We start from the raw sequence: 15,516 nt of genomic DNA, 5'->3' as shown, positions 1-15,516 counted from the left end.
GCTGTAATCCTCTTTGCTTTCCTCTTTTTATGTGATTGACTTTTAAAACCCTATATTCAAGGTTTGCAAATGTAGCTTTGTTAAAGTTCATGTTATTTTTTCATCATTCTAAGGTACTGATATCTGTAAAGTAACTTTACTCAGAAATTCCAAGATTGTGCCACTTACAAATAGAATATAGATTTGTTTTCCTGTCATCTTATGTTTCCTTATTTCCATTTTCTTACTCCTCCTTATCTGACCCTTCTGGAATTTTTCTTATACCCTTTACATGTAGCCAGTCTTTGAGAGACATTAGCCCACCTGAAACTTCGCAATGGCTTTGGAGAGGACAACTAGCATGCTCGATTCTGCTTTCCTAAATGTTGGGAATGTATGCCTGTGGAGGAAGAATCTATAGGTTTGGCCTTTCTTTCCTGGCTTTTTCCCCTCTAGTTGTGGCTTTCCATCCCCAGTCATTGGAGGTGACTGAGACATACGGAAAGTAGTAAAATATGAACATGCTTTTCTACTAAATGTTTGTGGCTCTATTTCAAAAAGCAACTCTTCTGATTTTCTACCCCCACTGACTTTTGTAAATTCTTTCATTACCTGGAGGAGGGCATCTTGGGGTTGCAAATCTATCCTGTGCTTTGAAAATCCTGAATATTAGTGTATCTTTCTGTTGTTTTAATGCTTTATGAAAAACCAAGAAAGGAGGAGTTCCACTTTTACATCTTAGTTACGGAAAAAACTCACAACTTTAATTTCCATGTTTTCATATGTGATCTGTGGTCAAAAGAAATCTGGACTTAGGTAAGGAGAGACCTTATTCAAAAGGATTATTGTAATTAGGGGATTAGACTCTTGCAATGAGAAAATGTTCTGACCATAAAATTTGCAAGTATCACAAAGGTTGAGCAGAAATTTTTTTCTTGCTGACAGGCGTAAAAAAGTCCTAAAAGAATGGGTATGAGGGAGTATGCTAAGAAGGTGGGGTGACCTGACATTTGATCAGGAAATGCTCTCATGGTCTCTGGAGGGGAGGGTCTGTGAGCAAGGGTAATTCCCAATCAGATAATGCTGGCTTAGGCTGAGAGTGTGTCAATGTTCAGGGTCCTATGGCAGGGGTGGGAGGTTGTGCGCAGGCGTGGGAGAAGCTAAACTACAGTTTGGTGAAGTCAAGTTAGCAGGAATTTCACAAAACTTGGTCTTTGGTTCTGCATCTGGCCTTGTCATCGGTGAACAAGAGGGCATCCATGAATCTCATCTGAGTTATATGGGGAAAGTGTTGTTCTTTGTAGTTAAACTGTTTGAGGGTAACAAAAAGGTGGAGATTTTTTGTGTTGTTTTTTTTTTTAACCACCACTGTTGTCCAGAGCACAGGACTGAGGAAGTATTTGACGTGATTGTTCACTTCACATCATTTGTGTGACTCAACTAACTTATATGACTAACATATTTTATTATCTAAATGTTCTTAGTTTAGCTTCTCCAGTTACTTCTTCCAAAAGAGAAACTAAAAAGATTTTTATTATTTTTTGGAGAGTAACAAAAAAGAAGGCAGGATGCAATTTTTCAAGGGATACTGGAAGAAAAATTGGCTTTGGCAGCTCTATTTCTGAAGAGACACAAAGCTTCAGGCCCTTAAAATGATGCCATGTAGCTGGAACCTTTGTCACATTTTTTATTACAGTCTCCATGTGGTAATTCTGGGCAATTCTAAGCCTGGCGAAGAATACATTTGCTTTAAAGAAAACTAGAATGCACCCATGTAAGAGGAAGCAAAATCTATCCTATTAGTCTGAGCACCAGACTGGAAGAGAGAACTCCAGTGTCTATTTACACTTCAGTAGAGATGTGCTCTAGTCCCTCAGAGCCTCCCCTGCCTCGGTCTCCAGTTCCTACAAGTTATTTTTGCAGAAACAGTTCACAAGCTCTTTAACTAGTTACAGACACACAGCAGTCTGTGCTGGACTTTGCTTGCATATATACATACAAGTAAAATTCAGTATGGACGAGTTGTAAAAACACTAAATATATGTTTATTAAAACCTGCATAATATAGAAGCATAAAATAAAACTTGATTTGAATTCTTACTATATACCAGGCTTTCTTCGAAGCTCTTTACAGGTATTCCTTTATTTAATCCTTGCAACAACACTTTGAGGTTGATGCATTATAATCTCAATTGTAGACATCTTTATATATATATAAGCCTAAGCAACCTTTCAACCGTTCAACTGTTTGACCGGTAGCTATGACACGCACTAACCACCAGGGGGCAGACACTCAATGAACAGGCATGGAAACATGGAACAGACTGATGAATCTCAGAGGGAAGAGGAGAGGAGAGAGGGCAGGAAGAGATTAACCAAAGATCTTATATGCATAATAGAGGCCCGGTGCACGGATTCTTGCACTGGTGGGGTCCCTCGGCCTGGCCTGTGGGGATTGGGCCGAAACTGCAGTCCAAGTCCAACATCCCACAAGGGGTCCTGGATTGTGAGAGGGCGCAGGCCAGGCTGAGGGACCCCACTGGTGCATGAATCTGTACACCGGGCCTCTAGTAAGATAATAAAGGAAGGAGAAGTTACTCACTAGCCCAACTTCACATATTGGAGATGTGAGTTTTGTATCGTGATGGGTCGACTTTGATAATTTACTGTTCATGAGTACTCCAGACCAAAGGCCTAATGAAACAACCTCAATCAACTTTCTGTATCAGCAATTGGTCCATCTGATAGGAAGTCTTTAGTAAATACAGGTTTATTGGTATGTCAATATCTGGACAAAATATATAATATCTTAACTCTGTCTTAGATTGAAAGAGCCCGCCTGCATTTTGAGCATTTAAAATTGAACACCATCTCTATTTAGAAAATGTGCACCCAAAGAAAGTCTGATGCACATCCTTATAATTGATATTTCTAGTAGTTAATGTTATGGTAAATAACATATTTTACAAGCTCTTTTTTGGAGGGTTAATGAGGATAGTTTTAGCCTATAATTCAGCCTCAAGATAGTTTTCAAATAAATGGGGACATTATGTGTTAATAGTGTCATTCATCATAGCATTCTAAAGCCTCATAGACCATGCAGTACCCCATTTTGCTTATTTGTCATTGTTCACCCTTCCTGCATAGACAAAACCTGTGGCACTTGTATGTGTATGAAATTATATGGAGAAGTTTATCAATTAAGGATTGCCTGTTCTGGTAATTTCTTCACATGACAGGCACATAATTAGGTAATTATCTCTCTTACGAAATAAAACAATTGACTTCCCTTTTATGGAAAGATGTAACAAAATTTGGAAGACATTTGTCAAGATAATCACTTGTTTTCAGTTGTGCAAATCTGAGCTAAAAATCAATCAATGACAGAAAAATAGAAAATGTGTCCCTGGAATTTATGTCATCATTGTAGTCGATCTAGTAGATCATTCTTTTTTTATTTTTAAGTATATTTTTATTGATTTCAGAGAGGAAGGTAGAGGGAGAGAAAGAGAGAAATATCAATGATGAGAGAGAATCATTGATTGGCTGATTCCTGCACGTCCCCTTCTGGGGAACAAGCCCGCAACCTGGGCATATGCCCTTGACTGGAATCGAACCTGGGACCCTTCAGTCCACAGGCCAACGCTCTATCCACTGAGCCAAACAGGCTAGGGCGAGCAGATCATTCTTGAATTCTTCCAGCTTTCATGATTTAGAAACAAAACTTTCCAAAGATTACAGACCTATTACCTCCCAGCAGGCATCAGTCTTTAAATTCCGTAAGAACTGGGTATCCCAGAGCAAGATTTGGCCCTAAAAGTGATCTAAGGGAGCCCAGAAAGTGAAAATGAATTTCCTATGCAAGGCCATATGTTGAGCTCCAGAATTTTTCTGGCAGCTCACCATGGTTATTTGGAAGTTTAGAACTCCCTGGTCTCAGAGAGGGAAGCATGTGTGAGGCTCTACTGGATTAACCATTAATACATTTGACTTTTATATGTCCTTTGTGATGGCTGGTTGTGCCAAGATCTCTTCAGAATATAGAGCATTCAGTAAGTTTATTGACAAACAGTAAGAAAACCTGGAGTTATATAGTTAAACCTTAATTATTTAAGGAGGGTGGGGGGAGCATGCCATTAGAAAGCAGCAATGGGAAACATTTGCTCCTAATGTAGAGTCAGGGAAAGATGTATTCATGCAGCTGAAGTTCTGCTAGAATCACTTAGAGATTAGCTGGTTTGCTGAAAGCTTCAGTGAACTAAAGAACTACAAAAAAATAGGAGTTTCTGATTGATGAGCACATTTCACATTTAATGTCAGGTAGTGTTGAAGTTCATGATTCATTTTTACCACTTACAGTGACCTAAGTGTTTGTCAAGAAATACATTGTGTTCTCTATGAAAGTTAAATGTACACATAAACTATTATTATTATGCATACTAATATAGTCCTAGTTTTTCTGTTCTTCACTTGATAATTAAGATATACCAAAAAGAGTTCTGGCTGAAATGTAGCTAACACATGAATTAGACAGGTGTCCTCTGGCTCAGCAGTTCTTAATAAGCACAAGACTCCAGTTGCTACCTGTTCCCAAATGCGCTGGGCACTTCAGAAGCATCTTCTCTGTGTTTATATTTATTTCTGCAACTTAAATCCTACCCTTGTTTTACGACGCAGACCAGATGCCCCTCCTCCATGCCTTCTCAAATGTCCCATTTACTTAGTTTCTGGGTTCCTAAAACATGGTGTTCTTTTACTTGTCTAAACACATATTGTTTTTAAGTTTTTGTTTGTGTGCCAATATTCATTACACTTTTAGCTTACATTATTAGTGTAATAATTATGAATAAAACATTTACAGTCGTCAAGGCCATGGATTTAAAACAGGGAGCCAGTGTGTTTAACCCATTGTACGCCATAAGAGTCTGCAGACGCAAGCGGCAGATCTTCCCATATGCCACACCTGTCTATAAAAAACAACAACACATTTTCCCTAAGTGGCAGCTCTGACCAACTTTAAAATCATTTTTCATGAGAATTTTCAGCTGAAAATATTCAAGAACACCCAAATTGTGATTATTTATTTTTATAATATTCATTGCAAGTTTATTTTTTTAAATTAAATTCAAAATATCATGGCATGTGGGGATGGTTTCCATTTTGGACGCATGGTAGTTAACTGGTTAAATTGCAAATTTAGCAATGCAGTTGTACATATCTAATAAAATCATCCATGTAGATCTAAGTATATTTCTCCTAATTTGAAAACATACTTTAAGATACAGGAAATTAGAAAAGTATAAATCATTTGTCATAGTTATTCCTGAGAGTAGTTGTAATATTCCTCAGAGATATTTTCAAACAGTAACTTTTCTAATTTTAGGCACTTGAATTTGGCTATATTTTCTTACTTTCTTTATAAATATACTTTGTTTCCCAGTTAAGCTTATATGCTATTTGCTTCTCTATCAAAATAATGAATACTTTGCCTAATGTAAACTGGTGATTTGAAAAAAGACACAACTACATGGTATGAGAAAACAAAACAAAATTAATTTTGCTTTTATTCTGCCTCATTGTTTTATTTTAGAAAAAAAGTCACAAGACATAAGAAATGTAGTCATTTCCATTCATGAAACAATTTTTAAAATTAAATCTTAAGTCACATAACCAAGGCAAATCAAATTGGCACAAGGAAAACAGATGAAAATATAATTTGGATGGCATGGAATAATTATTCACAACAATATCAAATCAGTGGAAAATTCTAGTGGTTTTTTAATTTCTGAGTGCAGGTTAGCACAAAACTCTCCAGAAAGAAATAATAGGATTGTTAATCAGACTAAACAAGATTGCTTGCCAAAATTTCAGTGGGGAAAAAAAAAGTTTTAACATCTCAATTTTCTTGTTACTTTTAAATAGAATGGAAATACTTCACCATTCTTATATTTTAGAAACTGATGCAAAAGATAAAAGGTTAAAAAAAGGCTTTTATAGGCAAGTTTTTCTTTATTCCCTCTCCAGGACACCTCTATAGGAGATGGTCGTTCTTCTTTATGACTTAACCCCTTTGAAAAAGAAGAGCTAAAACCCTAATATCAAAAACTTTAAAATTTTTATTTTTATTTTATTTATTGAGATATGATTGACATATAACATTAGTCTAGTTTCAGATGCATAGCATAATTATTTGTTATACTAGTACATATATATTGGGACATTATCACCACAGCAAATCCAGGTAACATCCATGACTGCACATAGTTATAAAAAATTTTTGTGATGACAATTTTCAGATCAACTCTCTTAGCAATTTTCAACTATATGATACACTTTTATTAACTATACTCACCATGTTCTACATTACATCCCCAGGACTTATTTACAAAGGGAACTTTGTACTTTTTGACCACCTTGACACATTTCATCCACCTCCATCTCTGGCAAAACCAACCTATTCTCTGTATCTATTGTATCTATGTGGTATTGTTGTTTTAATTCCAAATACAGGTGAGATCACACAGTATTTCATTTTCCTCAGTCTGTTTAATTTTCTTTGGAAATTAACCCATAAAGCAGAATTGATCAATGGTAGTTCCACTTTTTTTTTTTTTGGCGCGGGGGGAACCTCTATACTGCTTCCCCTAGTAGCTGTACCAATTTACATTCCCACCAACAGTGCTCAAGTGTTGCCTTTTCCTCATATCCTTGCCAACACTTGTTATTTCTTGTCTATTTTATAATAGTCATTCTAACAGGTGTGAGGTGATATCCCATTGTGATTATGACTTGGGTTTCCCTGATGATTAGTATGTTGAGCACTTTTTCATGTACCTATTGGGCATCTGCATGTGTTATTTGCAAAAATGTCTGTTCAAATCTTCAGCTCACTTTTTAATTGGATTATTATTTTGTGGTTTTGAGTTGTATGAGTTATTTATTTTGGATATTAACCACATATCAGTTATGACTTGCAAATAATTTCATCAGTTACTATTCATTTTACTGATGGTTTCCTTTGCTGTGCGTCAGCTTTTTAGTTTTTAGTCTCACTTGTTTGTTTTTGCTTTTGTTGCCTATGTTTTTTGGTGTCAAAACCATAAAATTTTTGTTAAGACTCACGTTAGGTCATCGCTTGTTTTCTTCTAGTAATTTATGGCTTCAAGTATTATATTCAATCTTTCATCCATTTTGAGTTGACTTTTTTTTTATAGAGTATTAGAGGCCTGGTGCATGAAATTCGTGCATGGGGGAGGAGGGGTGTCCTTAGCCCAGCCTGCACCCTCTCCAATCTGGGACCCCTTGAGGGATGTCCGACTGCCCGTTTAAGCCCGATCCCAGGGACTCTCACAATCCAGGACTGCTGGCTCCCAACTGCTTGCCTGCCTGCCTTCCTGATTGCCCCTAACCACTTCTGCCTGCCAGCCTGATCACCCCCTAACCACTCCCCTGCCAGCCTGATTGATGCCTAACTGCTCCCCTGCCAGCCGGTTTGCCCCTAACTGCCCTCCCCTGCAGGCCTGGTCACCCCTAACTGCCCTCCCCTGCAGGCCTGGTCACCCCTAACTGCCCTCCCCTGCAGGCCTGGTCACCCCTAACTGCCTTCCCCTGCAGGCCTGGTCACCCCTAACTGCCCTCCCCTGCAGGCCTGGTCACCCCTAACTGCCTTCCCCTGCAGGCCTGGTCACCCCTAACTGCCCTCCCCTGCAGGCCTGGTCACCCCTAACTGCCCTCCCCTGCAGGCTTGATCTCCCCCAACTGCCCTCCCTTGCAGGCCTGGTCCCTCCTGTAGAGGGCTGCCTGGGAAGGCACATGGGCATTTCTTTAAATTGTTGTCAGCTGAGCCCGAGGCGACTGGCAGAGCCACGTCTCGGTTATGCCTTCCCCAAAGAGGTGGGGGGCGTTATCAGTACTGACTTTTTACCTTTGTCCAGGTGCCGGGGAGCGGGCTTTGATATGTAAATCCAGGCAAGCACCAGGAATGCTAGGGCCTACTCAAGAATGCAAATAAGCTCCTTTGATCCTAAGTTCTGGTGATACTTCCTGGTATTTGGGGGTATAAAATAAATGTGCTGCGTGGGCTCCGGGGTCCCTGCCTCTCCATCAGAGAGGATGGCGTCCCACCTGGCTCCCAGCTTTGTTTCTATCTTTCTATCTGGTCTCTTTCTTTCTTTTATTTCTTAATCCCCAGCTCCTCCACTCAGGAACCGGACCTGTTCCTTTTCTGTGCTGGACGCGGAAAAGAGAGAACACCTCTACACCCTCCCAACTGCCCTCCCCTGCTGGCCATCTTGTGGTGGCCATCTTGTGTCCACATGGGGGCAGGATCTTTGACCACATGGGGGCAGCCATCTTGTGTGTTGGAGCTATGGTCAATCTGCATATTACTCTTTTATTAGATAGAATAGAGGCCTGGTGCACGGGTGAGGGCCAGCTGGTTTGCCCTGAAGGGTGTCCCGGGTCAGGGTGGGGGTTCCCTTGGGGTGTGGGGCGGCCTGGGCGAGGGGCCTGTGGTGGTTTGCAGGCCGGCCACGCCCCCTGGTGACCCAAGCAGAGGCCCTGGTTATCTGGGGTTTATTTATCTTCTACAATTGAAACTTTGTGGCAGCAGCCATTTATTTGGGGATTTATGTATCTTCTATAATTGAAACTTTTAGCCTTAAGCGAGGCCTGGGTCAGCCAGGGTGTGTGGAAAGCTTGGCTTCCTCCATCACCGGGGGCAACCCTAGCCTCCTGCTCTTTCCAGCTCCGTGGCTGCCGCCATTTCTGTTTGGATTTATGTATCTTCTATCATTGAAACTTTGTAGCCTTGAATGGAGGCCTAGGCTGGCAAGGGCAGGCAGAAAGCTTGGCTTCCTCCATTGCCGGGGAAACCCAAGCCTCCTGCTCTCTGTGGCCGTAGCCATCTTGGTTGGGTTTATTTGCATATTCGCTCCTTATTGGCTGGTGGGCATGGCTTGTGGGTGTAGTGGAGTTATGGTTAATTTGCATATTACTCTTTTAATATATAGGATAATAAGATAGTGGTCCAGTTTCATTTTTTTCATGTGGCTGTCCACTTTTCCTAATACTAATTATAGAAGCAATTCTCCTTTCCCCATTATACATTCTTGGCTTTTCATAGTAAATTAATTGACTATATATGTGTGGATTTATTTCTGAGCTCTCCATTCTGTTCTACTGGTCTGTGTAACTGTTTTTTATGCCAGTATAATATTATTTTGATTACTATATAAACATAAAGTATAGAAGCAAAATAGGAAAAGATTTTAAGATACATTATAGTCATATGTGTTCACTGAGTCAAGTCTAAAAATTAGTCCTTATTATATAAACATATTTTATGTTCTTGACCATATAGATTGCATAGAGAGTGAAGATCTTTGTTTCCAAAGAGAAAGGATTGAACCTCTCATGATATATCTAATGATTATTCCAATGCCAATAAATTATTGCTAGAAAGATTTTCTTTTTCAACAACAAATCTTCTTTCTGCTTGGAATAGAGAGACACACTGATGAAACTATTGCCCTAAACCAGCCGTGGGCAAACTACGGCCTGCGGGCCAGATCCGGCCCGTTCGGCTGTTCTATCCGGCCCGCGGAGCCGAAAGAGCGGAGGGTTCTCTTGCTCTCCCCTCCGCTCCTTCACTAGCAGCAGTATTAACATGGCAACGTCGGGAAACACGGCCGCAGCTCCTTCTTCTGAGTGGGCGGATTTATATCAACACTGTTCCCACTGAAGTTGATGTTTTAAAGACCAAAAACCTTTCAACCCAGTCTACATTGCCATCTACATCTACGTCCCGGGCATAATTTGGAAGTTGCACTAAAGAAAATGTTTAATTTACTGTTTACACATTTTGTTCTTTTCTATTTGTTTTAGTTTTAAATTATTTTATTATATTTAAGTTTAATTTGAAAGGCTTTTGTACCTTTCCTTTGTTAGGCAATTTTATTTTGCCTTTGCCATCTTCAATATAAGGTATGTTATTGTGCTATGATTCCTCCATTTTTTGAAGTTTCAAATGATAATAATTAGTGTTTACATTCTTCTTGTTAAAATGTTTGAAATGAATAAAACTATTGAAATAAAATAAAAAAAAGACCGTACCCTTTTATGTAATGATGTTTACTTTGAATTTATATTAGTTCACACAAACATTCCATCTATGCTTTTGTTCCGGCCCTCCGGTCCAGTTTAAGAACCCATTGTGGCCCTCGAGTCAAAAAGTTTGCCCACCCCTGCCCTAAACCATTCAATCTGTTAGGTACCCATTGATGGCTTTAGTTATCCTTTTCTCATAAACACAAGGAGGATAACATAGGCAGGGTAGCGTGTTGTTGGTACAATTTTCTTTGTGTTTCCTTGTTCTTCTGTCTAGGTTTGAAAAGTAATAGCATAAAGCTATTGATCTTTCACAGATTCTCTGAGTTACTACTTTTAAATTAAGAAAATTGGAGCTCATAAGAATGAGTTACCTTCATTTTCTCAAATTACATATCCCCTGAGTTTTATGTGAATTTGTATTGAAGTTAAATAATTTTTCATCAATTTTCTAAACAAAACTATACTTATTTGTAATCATTTGGAAGTGTGTTAGCAGACGGAACTTTTATTAAGACAGTTAGCTGTTATTCACGCTTTAATACCATGCAAGTATATCAAGCAAGTATTCAATAAGTAACTTTGTGACACGATGAGTATGCAATGAGAAAAAAAATTAAGCATTGACTTTGCCTATTGTTATTCTGGTATATCCATGTTATTACTTAGAACTCTACCTAAGTACATAGTAAGCACTCAATAGGTACTTGTAAAAGAAAGGAAGGAAGGAAGGAGGGAAGGAGGATGAGAGGCAGAGAAGAAAGGAAGAAAAAAGGGAGGAATTACTGGAACTGAGGATCGCAACTTTTTGTGTATTTGTAATGAATTTCCTCTGAAGATAATTTTTATGGTATATTTCTCTATGGATGTTTTATTATGTTGCTTGTCTATCTATATGGAGCACCTGTAAGAAGGGTCACGTACAGATTTTATAAGGGGCGAATTGGAGATAATGACTTGTGGCTGTGATAACGGGAGGGAATGTGCAATATACCCAGTGTGAAGTCTGGTGACAGGAATTAAATTAACTCATGTCACTACAGTGAGGCAAGGTTAACTTGAACTGAACTAGATCTCATCCCTGCATCCACTTAATAATGGCTCTGCCACAGGATGGTTAGGAGATCAATTAACTGAATTGTGATATAAGGAAAGCTTATAATGATGCCAAAAAAGTGACACAATCCATATGGCATTCATATTCCAAGAAATCAACCTTGAATCTAAGTAGAAAATAATTTTGAATTTAACCTTATAGAAATGATGTTAGGTTTTATCCCCCAAACTCCATTTACTGTATTCTTTCCTGTTTCATCAAGTGTTAATGGAAGTTGCCCAACTCAGGCTCAAGATTTTTATATAGCAAAATATTGGTTGTTCTAAAATAATTAGCATTTTTATTTTTCAGAAGAAAATTCAGGAAAATGGTAACTTATGTTAGATGACTTTTTTTCTTGTACAGTTCATTGGCTTGGATTTCTGCTGATATAAAATATTTAATATCACTGTTAAATTTATTGGTGACATTTTAAGAAACAGTGTTTCTTTTTCAGTCATTGTTAGGTCAAGAGGAAACCATTTCCCAGAACATAAATAAAGCACAGAAAATGTGCCACAGTTGTTAATTTTTTTTCTGGCAAACTGTGTAGCAGTTTGATAGAATTTCTTACCCTTTTAGGGGATTACATTCTAAAATCCAGTGGAAGAATTTGAGCCTTCTTCCTGAACAATGATCACAAAGGTAACTGGGAGACGGGAATGTGGGAGAGAGGTTGTATACTTACACACAGGGCTTGTCAGTGATGAAGGAAAGGCGAGTATCCAAATCAAAAGAAATGATAATGCCGCAGCCCAATACCAAACATGTGTTAATGGGTTTATGCATTCCACAACTTTTATCTCAAATATCTTCTGTTTCAGACATTATGCTAATCATAAACAATTAAAATAGGAACAGTACACAGCCCTACCTTTGTGATGCCCACATTCCTATGAGAAATAAAATATGTAAACAAAATAAAGAACTGTAACAGTGCTATACAAAAATAGAGATATCAAAGATATTTGGCAGTACCAAAATAAAGATAAAATGGGATACTTCTGCTGGGAGAAGATAGAACAGACTTTCTGCAGGAGAAGAATCTGAACTAAATTTCAATACTGATGAAGAAATTACCAGGGCAGTGGGGATGGAGGATAATCCAGACAGAGAAAAAAGATTATGCAAAGTTGTGAAAGTGTGAGAGAGCATTGAAAAGAATGCAAGTATTGTAGTTCAAATTGCCTAAGGGGTGCAGGTGGGATGCAAACTGGACAAGAAACCCAGGACACTGACATGGCATTCCAAGAAGCTTAGATTTAAAGGAACAAGAGCCACTGAAGCAGTTCTCCAATGAGTAATGGCAGGATCTGATTTGGGTTCCAGGACTCGCTTTGGCCACAAGGTAGAGAATAAATTGGAGAGGAAGCAAGAATGAATACAAGATGAGATGAGTTAGAACATGAGCCTAAAAAAGGAAGTCATATGACTGAAAAAATGGCAGAATATGAGAGAAATAACCTTACTGTTACTTTAGGTTCAGAACAACAAATATAAAATTTCATGGTGAGATCTGGAGAGACCACAGAAAGTGTAAATAATTTATCCTAAGTAGGCTCTTATTAAAATATTTTGATCAAATATCAAAACAACAATCATATAAAAAATTAAAGATAAAATTTAGCAAATCACCCAAATTTTGTTCAACCTGACACCAGAAATTTTGCCTGTAGTTTGTTTCCCTTGAAGAGATGTATTCTCTCCATGGCCTCATTTCAGCTACTAGGCCATTCAAGGTATTTCTTGTTGCTAAGTTAATTTCCCATTCTGAATAAAAGTGTACGAGATTAATATGTTGTGATACTATATCCAATCTATATTATAGTCATTCAAATACAAAAGACATTTCCAAAGTTACCTGATTCGTGTAACATCACAAAGTTATCAAGTGTTTATTATAGGAATGTCATGGAAGCTTAACTTTCCATATCAAGACTCAGAACTTGAACTTTCTTATATACACTTCTGAAATTATACTGTGGCTTCTGGATCAAAACATTATACAATGGAAATTACATGTAATGATGTCACAGTAAACCTCAGCAACATCAGCAAACTAAACCTTTGGCAAATGTTGATTGTGTGTGGCAAGGTCATGAGCATTCAGTGTCCTTTTTGACATTTTATCCATTATCAACAGAAGATTGTCAGTTAAAACAAAAGTTCTAATACTTGGTCAATTTAGATAAACCTACGGATTCAATCTTGTGTTTTGTGATGGAAGCATAACACAGTCCTGGCAATGAGTACATTTTTGTTGCTGTCTTGTGCGTAGATGTCTTTCCTCCATATTCTGTAGAAAGATCTTTTTTATGTCGGACTGGAGAACCTGCCAAAATCATTGAGCATATATATATTACTTACTTGGTTTTATTGTAATTATCTATTGCTTGGTCTGTTTCTCTAATATGTTGTTAGTTTCAAGTGAGGTACTACGGTGACTTTTTCTCTGCTCAAACCCCTGGCATTGAGATTTTCCCATGGAAGGTATCAATAAATATTTGGTGAGTGATTATATGAATAGAATGTATCAATACTTCAAAAATTCTTTGGGCAGTAAATTGCCTAAATTTTAGGATATGAATAATATGAAAAAGGTTATTATTTCTCAAATGAGAAAATAGTTATTCAGTTGTCTAAATAACTATTTAACTAAGTGACAATGCTAAGGTCTTCTGGGCATATTAAGAAGGAATCTACCTCATTATTAACTATAATTTATAAGATAATGGACTACAATGTATGAATCATGGTTCCAGAAAGAGACCTAAGAATTGTTTCTTAAAAATAATAGCTGCTATAACCTAGAGACCAGAAAAAGAAACTCTTACTTTACTATTACACAACTCATGGGGCAGCATCTGCCCACTAATTACAGCTCTCATTGCTGTAACACAAGCCAGGCTTCGTGGAGCTTGAGCAAACCAGAGATGGTTATCTAGTCTAAATAAAAATATATTTTTAATTTTGTTATTTTTAAAAATGTATCTTTATTGTTGAAAGTATTACAGATGCCCCCTTTGTTGTTGTTTCTTCCCATTGACCCCCTCTACCCCGCACCCACCCCTCCCAGACCTTCACCACACTATTGTTTGTGTCCATTCGCTATACATGTATGCATATAAATTCTCAGGTTAATCTCTCGCCACCCACCCACCCCACCTTCCCTCTGAAATTTGTCAGTCTCTGAAAAGATTATTTTTGATTAATAAATATTAAATTATTGAAAATGATAATTGCTGGAAATGGATATGATTAAATTATAAAGAGAGTAGCTTGAACATCCATGTTTTTAATTGAAAAAAAAAAAAGGAATACTGGAGAATCCCTGAAAGCTTGACATGCTTAGATTAAGAAATTAACAAATTGGATTAAGAAAAACTCCTGGATCTAATTAAAGTCCAAATGGCCAACAAACAGATAGTTTCAAGGTGTTTTAGGTTATTCCTTAAGACTGAGTAATTGTTGAATGAAGATACATTTATTTAATGACACATTTTTTTACTTTCTGGGAGGAGTTTCATTCAGCCTTCTCCCATAAAATCTTTTCTCGTCACAGTATGAAACAGAGCACTCTGTGTGATGGATCTTGGCTTTATCAATGTAGCGTGCCTATGTATTTATGTGGCAGGATCCTGAAAATAAGATAGCTCATAAGTCATGGTTTATTTGAACTTTGGGTGGACCAGAGGTGAGCAATGATGCCTTCAGTTCAGCTCTGTGTGGAGGAAAATGTCAGTTTCAATTTCTAGAATATGTGCATCCAAAAACACAATATCATCACACTCATCTTGCCATTCAGAGTAATTTCTCATTTTCTGTAAAGTAATGGAAACCAACAGGCTAGGGCGATCATAAGACTGACAGTCTACAGCCAGTGCTCATTTCAGAGATGGTTCTCTCCTTTAATTAACGATGGTGCAGAAGACTCTATTTTGCATAAGAGAAATGTTTGTTTAATATCTTAGCACCTTGTGCCTCACAATAGCCAATCTAAGCTGGAAAAGCATTTCTATTTTTATAAAAGCTATTGAAACATCCTATATAATAAAAGCCCAGCGACCGAAATGGCGGAACCACCAGAATGACCAGAGACCAGATCATCCACAGCCTCTCACCCAGGCTGGCTCCCCGAGGCCAGTGGTTAGGAGTGATCAGGCAGGCAGGCCAGTGTTTAGGGGTGATCAGGCAGGCAGGCCAGTGGTTGGGGGCGATCAGGCAGGCAGGTGGAGGGGTTAGGGGCGATCAGGCAAGCAGGCAGAGGCAGTTAGGGGTGATCAGGCAGGCAGGCGAGCAGTTAGGAACCAGCGGTCCCAGATTGTGAGAGGGAT

This window comes from Plecotus auritus (genome assembly GCF_963455305.1).
Source record: "Plecotus auritus genome assembly, chromosome: 6".
Lineage (NCBI taxonomy): Eukaryota > Metazoa > Chordata > Mammalia > Chiroptera > Vespertilionidae > Plecotus > Plecotus auritus.
This window is presented reverse-complemented; position numbering follows the sequence as displayed.